The sequence below is a fragment of the Lynx canadensis genome, chromosome B3 (assembly GCF_007474595.2).
Source record: "Lynx canadensis isolate LIC74 chromosome B3, mLynCan4.pri.v2, whole genome shotgun sequence".
Lineage (NCBI taxonomy): Eukaryota > Metazoa > Chordata > Mammalia > Carnivora > Felidae > Lynx > Lynx canadensis.
The window spans coordinates 45,842,039-45,853,441 of record NC_044308.2 but is presented as its reverse complement, the minus strand read 5'-3'; the positions used below and the strand labels follow the sequence as shown (position 1 = coordinate 45,853,441).

General features: G+C 41.3%; 1 long non-coding RNA gene across 1 annotated transcript; it reads right to left on the bottom strand.

The window, feature by feature from the left end:
- Positions 1–303: 303 nt before the first annotated feature.
- Positions 304–11,403, bottom strand: LOC115515873. The gene is made up of 2 exons (XR_003969431.1): positions 10,579–11,403; positions 304–954 (listed from the first exon to the last, which is right to left on the bottom strand). It is a non-coding gene; the product is annotated as an uncharacterized LOC115515873 (long non-coding RNA).

The following is an 11,403-nucleotide window of genomic DNA, read 5'->3' as shown; positions in this document are numbered from 1 at the left end:
CCCCGGGCACTGCCTGCTCCCCCACGGAGCCGGGTGAAAGGAGAGTCAGATGGATGGGAGACAGAGACAAGCAAGGGCAAGAAAGAAGAAGGCAATCCCAAGAGTCGCCATCTACCTGCTAACCTTACAGGATGCTACATACTTCTCCTGGAGTCCCAGCCGCCAAATACCCCATCCTTTTCCCATCTCTGTCTTTTCTTATACCTCCTCCCCACTCTTCTCCTCTTTCCCCAGTTCCCTCCTCCTTGCCAAAAGTCATCTTATCCAGGCCCGGTTATTCTCGCCAGTTACTTGCTAGGTCAGCCCAGCCCTCGGGGATCTTTCTTGTCTCTGAGTGCCTGCTGCGGCTGCCTTGGTCCTCCTCCATCATTCCATCCTGTTCAGCCTCTGTGGCTCCTCCTCGGTCTCCTTGCCCTCTGCTCAACCTCTCCAGGTTGGCTCTCCCAGGGGCTAAGCATCCTCTGCTCCCTCAGTGCTCTCTCCTTGGGCATCCTCAGCCACTCTGCTGGCTTTGTCGTTGACCATGTCGTCGGCCAACCATTCCCACCTTGCGGCTCCAGGGTGGGGCTCTCCCCTGAGATGCAGTTGCCCACATAGCAGGGCTCCACGTCTCACAAGCCCAGAATGTTCCAAACTGAACCTCTCTTCCCTCCCAAATCCGCAGGTCTCCAGGCTCCCTGCTCTGAATGTCCTCACCATGCCTCAACTGCTGATGTCTCACATGGGGGAAAGGGGGACATGTCATCTACAATGTTTCCTCTTCTCTGGGCCCCCATGCTATTGAACAGTCACCAAAGCTTTCAGCAACATGTCCTCATCTCTGCACCATGGCTGCCATCATTCCAGCCTCCGCCACCACTCCCCATCCTGGATGCTTTCAACAACTTCCCACCTCTTCCTGCTGCATCCACTCTTCTCTTTCAATCCATTCTCAACACAGCAACTAGGGCGAGCCTTAAAAAAGAGGGAAAAAAAGAAGGTCAGATCCTATCGCCCTGCATAAAGCCCTTCAAAGGAAAAAGTCCCAAATCATTACCCTGAGCTCCAAGGCCTCTCGCCAAGCCCTGCTCTTCCCTCCCATCAGTCTCCTCGCCCAAGTTCACTCCATTGTCATCCACCAAGTCCCAACCCAGCCCACACATTGGAACTGCCCCAGAAGCACCCATCTATCTGCCCTCGAGATTTTCATTCACTTGGTCTGGGCAACACCCCGCATCAAGACTTAAAACCTTTCCAGGTGTTTCTAACATGCACAACGTTTGAGAACTGTCAGTCTAGACACTCGGGCCATTTTTCAGTTCCCTCAAAAATGCAAAAGCTCCCTCCTGCCTCAGGGCCTTCACTTATTCTGCTGCCCACACCCCCTCCTCTTCCAGGCTCTCACGTGCGTGCTTCCAGTGTCACTGCATCAGGGACAATTTAACAAGGATGACCCCACCCTCCACCAGCCTCTACCAGCTTACCCTGCTCTACATACTCTTAACGTCTTTTTATTCTGGTAAATCCGTGGAGCCATGAACAAAACAAGAAATCGGTGATACTGATCCTGTCTTTATATAAAACTTTGATATTTTATTCATCATAGGCTTTTCTTTTTCCATTGATTTCGATCTTTTAAATATATTATATTAGGGGCAGCTGGGTGGCTCAGTTGGTTGAGCATCTGACTTCGGCTCAGGTCATGATCTCACGGTTTGTGAGTTCGAGCCCCGCATTGGGCTCGCTGCTGTCATTGCAGAGCCCACTTCAAATCCTCTCTCTCCCCCTCTCTCTGCCCCTCCCTTGCTCATACTTGCTCTCTCTCTCTCTTAAAGATAAACCTTATATATATATATATATACACATATATATATAATATATATATGCATTATATATATTGCATTATACATATAATATATATATTGCATTAAAATATTATTTATTTTCATAACAGGTTCTGGAGCCCCTCTTAAACTGTGTACCCAGGGCCACCACCTCACCCTTGATCCGGCAATTTGTGGGACCGATTATTCAATGTCTCTCCTCCCCCACAGGAAGTGAAGCTCTATGAAGTCAGGGAGAGTTTCTAGCTGTCGGCTGCTTTATTTGAAGTGCCCAGCCCACTGTGGCACAGAGTTGCCATCTTGCAAATACGTGTTGAACCCACAAGTGATGGTCATCTTTTTAGAGGTAAGTCTTATCTTTCTGAGTAAACTGTAAACTCCAACTAGTGCATCCATTCACAATAGAGTTCATAGCTTCCTCGTTACAATCAAGCACACAGCCAGGTTGGTGTCGGGCTTGGCTTCCGGGCCCACCTCAAGGACACCCCCATCGCTTCCCACCTACTAGCCCCCTCTCAGCCTGGCTCAGCCTCTGCCTGTCAGTTCATTAAAAGCCCTTGTGTTCCTTGACAACATTTTTACTTTTCATCTGTGTCTGTCACAAAAAGGGTTTTCTAGAGACCGAGAACTCTCTTCATGCCAAATAAGTTAGAGTTGTGAGTGACCCTAAAGATCATCTGGAGCAGTGCTTCTCAGACCATACTGTGCATGGGGACCTTGTCGAGTGCCATTTCTGACTCAGTAAGTCTGCCATGGAGCCCGAGATCCTGCATTTCCAGCAAGCTCCCAGGTGATGCCATTGCTGGTCTCCAGGTCCCACTGTCAGCACAAACATAGGAATGCAGACCAGCGTTCCCCACCCTTGTCTGGTGTTACGCATCACCTGGGCGCAGATGAAAACACCGCTTCCCAGACCCCCTCCCGTGCGGATTCTAATTCAGCAGGGCGAGGGCAGATCCCAGTGATTTTTATTTTTACAAGTTCTCTGGGTAATTCTTCTCATCAGAACATTTGGGACAACACTGACCTCACCCAAAACCTTCCTTTTGGGGGAACATCACACCTGTGGCTGAGCACCTGCCCTGAGCAGAGGTCCTTACCCTTGCAGAGAGGAAATCTGATTGCCCATAACTTCCTCTCCTCAGTTTCTTCCCTGGAAGCCATAGAGACAAAACTAATGCCCCAAATAGCTGATGACAGTCTGTATGAGACTGTGAGCACGAAAGGGCAGAAGCTATAAGGTGTCCTTGGGTTTTGTTTATGTGGTTGTTTTAAATTTCATCTTTAAGATGTTTTACAAAAGCATGGAAGCAACAAATGAAACAATGTGGAGATGCACAGAAGAAAAACTAATCATCTCCTTGCATCCCCTTACCCCCTGGCCCCAGTGAGCTAGGAACGGCCTCTCACCTTATTCCTTTGAACATCTGCAAGCATTTATACTTGCCCAGGGTTTTGATTGTCTGTGATTTTCACCAAAAGAAAATCAGATTATAGATTACTCTGCAACTTACTTATTTCTTATTTTTTAGCTAATGATATCTTATTAGTATCCCTATAAGGCAGGAGATACAGATCTTTTCCTCATTACTATACGGGTAGAATTACACATGCTAGAGAAGTTACTACAGTATTTTCCTCCTCTTCTTGCTTGGGCCAGTGCCTTGTCTCCCGGTCCACATTAGTAACTAGAGGTGTCAGTGAAATTGGTCTACAGTCATATGCCCAAACACACATCCACATTCTCATGTAGAATGGAGATGTCACTATTTTACAAAAATGAAATGATATTACATATTCTTTTCAACAAATCGATTTTCTTACTCAATAGTACCTCCTGAAATCTGTCTAGGTTCTCAATGGGTACACCTTTCGTTATTTTTGATGACTGCATAATATTCCACTCTGTAGTGGCATCTTAATGTATTCGATTAGTCTTGCACCAAAGTGCCTTCACTTTGCTTCCAGTTTTTTGCCCCTCTGAAAAATGCTGTGTTTAGCATCATATCCCATACATACCTATTTAAGGGAAATATTTCTAGCAGTGGGATTGCTAATCAAACGATTTTTTTAAATTTTATAGATGTTGCCATGTTGTTTTCCCAAAACACTGCCATATTGTACAGCTCCACCGGCAATGTATGAGCACCTATCCTTCCCCCACCTTCTTCCAGGCAGAAATATTTATAGCTTATTTTAGTTTTTGCTTGTCTGATGAGTGTAAGTGGTGACCTCATTGTTACGTTATTCTACATTGTCCTACCTACTACTGTGTTTGAGAATCTTCCCAGATGCTTATTGGATTTGCTCTTCTGTGAATTAAAAGTTCAAACCTCATTTGCCATTAGAATACTTGTCTTTTTCTTATTGGTTGGTAAAAGCTATGTCTTACGAAATATGTTAACCCTTTATCTTTCAGCTTCTTTGCAAATGTTTTTCCAAAGCTGTTCCTCTTTTGGTTTTAATGACAGTGTCCTTTGCCATACAGTTGGTGAAATTTTTTTTAGGTTAAAACGTCTAACATTACTTTTATAACATTGATTTCCTGGTAATTTTATCCAGTTCTCTCCAAACCTCTGTTAATGTTCTAACTGGGAATCATATGAAATATAGAAATTAGCACAGGGAGAATTTTGTTATATGAGGCCTTCTCATTCATGAGTGTAATATGTTTTCCATTTGCTCAAATCTTGTTTCACATCCTTCAATAAGATTTTATAGTTTTTTAGTTTTCATTTATTCCTAAGTATTTTAATTTTTTATCATTATTTAGAACAGAATTATTCATTCCCTTTCTATTTAACGGTGGTTATTAGTGTATGGAACAGCTTTGGATTTTGTTTATTTATTCCATATTTGTCTACTTTACCAAACTATCTTACTAAGTCTATTTGGTTTTTTTCTTACCCCCATCTCATAGTATACAATCACTTCATCACCAAAAAGACAATATATGTTCAATGTTTTATTTTTCTCACTTTACTGATTTTTTTCAGAACTTCCAAGACAATCCTAACTAAAAATGCTAATAATGGGCACCCACTGTTTCGTTATCGATATTAACAGTTTTAATGTTTTGCCTTTATAATACATCTTTTTTTTTTTTTTTTCGGAAAGTAAACTTTATTGTATTTAGGTGGTTTTCTTCTATTTTTATTATAAATGGCTGTTGAAATTTAGGAAATGCCTTAGTAATATAAAGACTGTCTTCTTTAGTTTATTCAGAAAATAAATTATGCTCATAGACTTCTTGACACTGGCTCCTACTTGCCTTCTTGGATTAAACCCTCCTTGGGTACAGTGCATTTTTTCCTAGCATTGCTGGACTTGACTTGCTAAAATTTTATTTAGAATTTTGCTTTTGTTTTCATAAGTGAAACTGATCTACATTTTTTTTTTTTTTGGTACTATCATTTTCATGCTGTGATACTTTACAGCTTTAATATATGGTCTTGAATAGTTTAGATAAGATTGTGATGATCTTTTTATTTTTTTAATTAGAGAAAAACTCAGCTGTGAAACCATCTGGTCCTTGTGCTTTTGCATGTAAAATTCTTAGGTTTTCAGCTTTTACTTGTTTATTGCATGTAACATTTATTAAAATTATTTTTGCAAAATACCTTCAAGCAAGAGAAGTACAAAGTTATATATGATCACAATAATGAGTAAATGAAGGCATAACACTAAAGCACAGGAAAAAATCCCAAACTAAACTCTGAAATTCAAATAATTCTGCCTGAGGTAACTGAGCAAATGCACACATTTTTCACAGAAAATAAGAGTAAGTCACAGGAATGCTATGTAGTGCTCTGTCCAGCATTAAACTTAGATATAATCCACCAAAGGAAAAAAATGGGAGGGGGGAACCAATAGACTATAAAGTGAAGTTAGTTAATTGTAAAGAGAAACTATGTTAGAGAATGATAATATTCCTCCCAAGATCTAGAGATACTCCTTACAAATATCAGTAAAACCTTGGTTTGCAAGCATAATTCATTCCAGAAACATGCTAGTAATCCAAAGCACTTGTATGCCAAAGCAAATTTCAAGAACCATTTGCTCAGATGTGATCATGTGACATTCAGCGTGGCCTACTACTCGTATGGCAAGACATCGCTCATTTATCAAGTTAAAATTCATGTTTTTTTAATGTTTATTTATTTTTGAGAAAGAGAGAGAGAGCGTGTGTGGGGGAGGGGCAGAGAGAGAGATGGAGACAGAAAATGAAGCAGGCTCCAGGCTCTGAGCTGTCAGCACAGAGCCCTACATGGGGCAAGAACTCATGAGCTGTGAGATCATGACCTGAGCCGAAGTTGGATTTTCAACCAGCTGAGCCACCCAGGCGCCCCTTCAAGTTAAAATTTATTAGAAATGTTACTTATCTTGTAGAACACTCACAGAACAGATTACTTGCACTGCAAGGTTTTACTGTGTTTAAATATCTGGACTATCTTTTTAGAACATACATTTGGAGTAATTCTAAGTTCTTGCAATTGCTGGGTGACTGGTGGGTTCATCCACTGCATGGCTGATGCTCTCTGAACATCACCCACCACTTGTTTGTGTCCTACCTTATATCCTGAAATCCTAATGGAATAAGAGGTACAATGAGTCTTATTATTATTATTTTTTTTTAACAATGACATACACTGATGTGGGTAGGCCCGTCAACTAGGCCCATCAATTTAGGAACACAAAGTAAGATAAGAGACCTAATGTACTTTAAAAAAACAAAAAATAGTTTTTAGAAAAAAAAAAAAAAACACCTAATGGACTACATAAGATCTCTTCTGACTCTACTCTCTTCTAGGCTGGAATAAAATTAGTAAAATTAAAAGGTCACAAGAACAAGCATAAATTACATCCAAGTTATTACGAGTTTAGTTAATTTAAAAAAGAAAGGAATAGAAATACAGGCCAATGCTTTCTTTTCTCCCTAAAAAGGAAGCTGTTACTTTCACAGTCAGGGCCAGGACTAGAGTGAGGCAAGCAAGGCATCTTTGTTACAAAATCCAAAAAGGCAAGATTGTTCAGGTGCCTGCCCCCCTCACTGTGTGTGACCCTGGGAGTGAGTGCTTTCTTAACAGTGAAGTGCCTGAGGGGCACCTGAGGGGCTCAGTTGGTGGAGCTGGAGCTTGTGACTCTTGGTTTCAGCTCAGGTCACGATCTAATGATGTCATGGTTTGTAAGATGGGGTCCCTTCCGCGTTGGGCTCTGAACTGGCAGTGTGGAGCCTGCTTGGGATTCTCTTTGTCTCCCTCTCTCTCTGCCCCTCCCGCTCTCAAAATAAATAAATGAGCTTAAAGAAAAAAAAAAAAAAGAGTGAGGTGCCTCAGGTGCAGGCGGTTGAACAGCCTTGTCTCTCGAATTTTGCGCCCTAGGCACCTCGCTTACCGATCCACACTCCCAACTCTGTTTATAGTCCTTCCTTGTTCAAACTTTCTTTTGCCTAATTTTGTTCTTTCCATAGAACTTGTTGTATAGAAAAACAAGGACTTTTATTTTTAGTTCCTCTTCTTTAATTATAATGGTATGTAAGTTTAATAATTTTCCTCTGAGTACAGATCTTGATACAAAGCATTCCCCTTTCCAGTTGCTTTTCTAGTTTGCAGTTTTAGTTCTATGTTCCTCTTTGCTCCAGAAGTTATCTGGAAAGTATTCCTTAATTTATAAATAGGCTATTCTGGACACTTAAATTATTTATTTCTAATTTTATTAAATGTGGCCACAAAAATCTCTCACTTCTAAATTTGGTAAGGTTTTCTTCATGATCAGGCACATAATCAAATCGATTTTTATAACGTTCTTTTGGATAGATAAAAAAAAAATTCTGTTTTTTTACCTCAGGGACATAACGTTATATGTTTATCTGTTAAATTGAATATGCTGATTATATTATTTCGTTCTTCTATATCCTTATTTTTTGTATATTCTAATTCTGAAAAAATGTTTTGAAATCTACAATATTTTTATTAAGTTGTCTTTGTATCTACATCGTCTGATACCAGACAATAGGTTTATTAATGTTAATTTTGCATATGTGCTTTATATTGTTACATAATATTCCTCTTAGAGTCCCTTTAACCTTAAATTCTTCCTTGTCTGCTATTAATTTTGCTATACCTATTTTCTTTTTCATTGTATTTGCCTGGTATCTTTGTCTATCCCTTTATTTTCAACTTTCTTTATATTTTGTTTCTTTAAAATTTTGTTTCAGATGTTTTTCTTCTAGATAGTGCATAGTGGGCTTATTTATATTTTTAGCTCAATCTGTCTCTCACTTTTAATGGGAAAATCCAGTCCATTCACATTTAGGGCAACGATTAGATGACTCCTACCATCTTATTAGTGACTTGTTTTACTTATTATTTCCTCCTTTTACTGTATTTATTCTTGTAGGTTGATCAAATTGATATCATTTTCCCTTTCCAGCTTGTCACTAGGACTTCTCTTGTGAATTTCCACTGTCTATTCCAGCTACTCTCCCTTTCCCGTTGCTCATAATCAGATACATATTTCTTTACCATCATATGAAAACCAGACGTATATTTCTCCCACCAAAATACTGTACCCCCCCTCCCACTTCCACTCCAAACTTTAGAATACTTTCACTTCCTCCACCAGTTCCACAGTCACTCCCCAGATGAGACCTTTGGAACACTTCCCTCCTTTCTACCCACCCCCGATGCCCAGATTTGCTGAGATTCGCTTATTATTTTTAGTTCCAGACTGTTTTTAGAAAAGTTGTCAAGGCAGATGGTGATGTGATCAATTCGGAGAAAGAATATACTCTTACAGAGTGGAGAGCCCAGCCTCACTCAACAGCCTGAGAAACGGGCTTCTCCACTTTGAGTATCCAGGTGCTGAAGATACACTCAGAATTGGGTGATGAGCCCTTTTACCATCCTCCTAAGATGTTATATATATTACCCTGTCCTTTCCCCAGCCTTCTGGAAACTTTGACTCTGAATTTATTTGCTAGGTAGAAGCAAGTGGTAACCTATTTGTGGGTTAATCTGCAGGACTGAGTGAACTGAAGGTACAGGAGGTTTGCTTTGGTGAATTTCCACACCATCCTCTTCTCTGGTCAGTTTTTCACACTGTAGCTTCCAGTGTTGTGGATAAGCAGTCCAATGGTAGGATGGTCCTCTCCCCTTGAGGGGAGACTTGTTCTTCTCTGTGGAAACTTACAAGATTTTTCTCTTTCTTGTAGCTCAAAGATATAACACGCTTAGGAGCCTTTTCATCATCAACCCTTCCTGGAACTTGGGGAGATGCAAGTCTGTCTTCAGCTAAGAAACTTTTCTTGTATTATCGATCACCTCTTCTATCACACCCCCACTCTCCTTTTGGATTTCTATCCATCTTTTGATTTATATCTGTGTATTTTTGCTCTGTGCCTTTAGGTGTATCTTTCTCTTATCTTCCAGAACACTAATTCAGACATCCATTGTGACCTCTTTCTCCTTCAATTCGTCTCCTGAAATTTTGACATCAAAATCAGTTTTGGTCTCAGAAAAACCAGTGTGGGGTGTGTGTGTGGTAGGGAGGCACTTAAATCTCCTTAACTTCTCTTAGTCTTTTGGTTCAAGTTATCTATGCCAGCAGCTATTTCTGTCCTGAGGGTCCTCCTTGTAATTCTTCTCCATTAGGCTGCTGGGCCACATGAGGAATCTTTTTCTTTATTTGCTCCCTGGGGACTCTGTCCCATGTCCTGGGATATCTTAAATGGCAGCATTCCCAAAGCAGTAGAAGGAACAGTAGTGTCAGCCTCCCCTGGCCCAAGCTTAGCAGCAGATGGGCCTCCAGTCATGTGGTGAAGGCACTAGGAGGAAGCCTTCCTCCTCTTCTCACCTCTGCAGCTCAGGGGTGGAGGCAACTCAGCCCATCTGTTCAGCTCTTCAGGAACCAGGGAGCCCAGGCACACTCACAAGGACCTTCCCCCTGCTCCCCTCCTTGTGGCCCCTGTTCGGGTCCTCTGTCAGGATTCCGCCAGAGCCTGGAGCCTCACTCACATTCCAGACCTTGTCTGCCTCCTGGAGGCCCCAGCAGCTGCTTTTCTCAGGAGAGGCAGATGGGTTAAATTGCAAGTAGGAAAGAGGCAGGATGTGTTCAAGTTGCTTTCTTTCCAGAACCCCCATTCCTAGTGCTTGAAGCTGCTTCTCTTGTTTATTTTTGCATTCCAAGGTGCCCAATAAATATGACTACATAAATACCATCACTCCTACCTCAAATCTCCTCCGGTGCAGCTTCTACTAATCATGATGCTTTGGGAAGCTGAATGAAATAGGCTTCCATTAAAAACAAATTTTTTTTTTTTTTAGTCTTACAAAAAAGTAAGTTCTAAGGTAGGGTGGACTTCAGGGATGGTTGATTTAGCAGCTCAGCAATGTCATTAAGATGAAGGAGGTTTGTTTTTTTTTTTTTTTCCTCTTTTCTCTTCTCTACCATCCTTAATGTTGGCTTGCTGAGAGAAAGTTGGCTACTGCGGTTCCAGGCAGCACACTTAAGACAGCATCCAGAGAAACAAAAGTAGAAACCCCCTCCTATCTCACGGGCCAGATTGAGTTACAAGCCCATTCCTAAACTTGGCTAGGATAATGAGATTAACCAAAGACCAATCATCCCTAACCACAAGGCTGTTTGAGGAGAAGAGACTAAAAATCAGGGAACACCTGCTTGCAAGCTAAATGTTCTCAGCTCAGTGAGCAGTTTTTCACAAGGAAACAAGAATGGTTGGCATTTGAGTACTCACCATATCCAAGGTGCCTTCCAAACATCCTCACGTAATCCTCATCTCAGTATCCTGAGGTGCCTAGGGGTATGATCCTTGCTTCACAGATGAGGTACCTAGAGCTTAACTGACTTTTACAAGGTCACACAGTTAATGAGCCATCATTTCCCTCCTTCTAGATTCTATATGTCTATGAATGCAGTCTACCATGCAGTAAGCAACAGAGAACGTCCTGTACATATTAATTCCCCTGAGCCCCATGTGAGCGCTATAATTAGATACTCTACTTAAAGATACGGTCTTTCATATTCTGGAACCTGGTAACTAGCTAACAGTGCAATTCATTTATGGCAGACTGCTAGCTGTGCTCTCCCTGATGCTGCTGGAACTATGCAAGGGGCTTTGTTTATGCCTGGAATTTCACTTTTGTTTTATTATGTAACAAGCTCAAGAATCCTTATATTATAAAGCAAGCCTCAAGATCTTAACATGGAACAGGTGAGCCCTGTACATTAAACACTCTTGGCTGGCACGTTCATTTTGTCTTTTCCCTTAGAAACTAACAAGCATCGGGGAAGTCAAATAAGTATTTTAGACTCCTGTCTACACACGAAGCTCTTTGCACTGGGGGCTCTGCAGTGTGTGTGTGTTTCTATTTAATTATGTGTTTTCCCACTATAAAAGCAATACATGCTCATAGAACATATCCCAGGAAAGGTACCTGAAGCTCTACTCCCCAACTCTCTTTCTCCCAACAACAAGATAAACACTGTTAATGATGTGGCTTAGAGGAACCTGGGTGGCTCAGTTGGTTGGGTGTCTGATTCTTGGTTTCAGCTCAGGTCA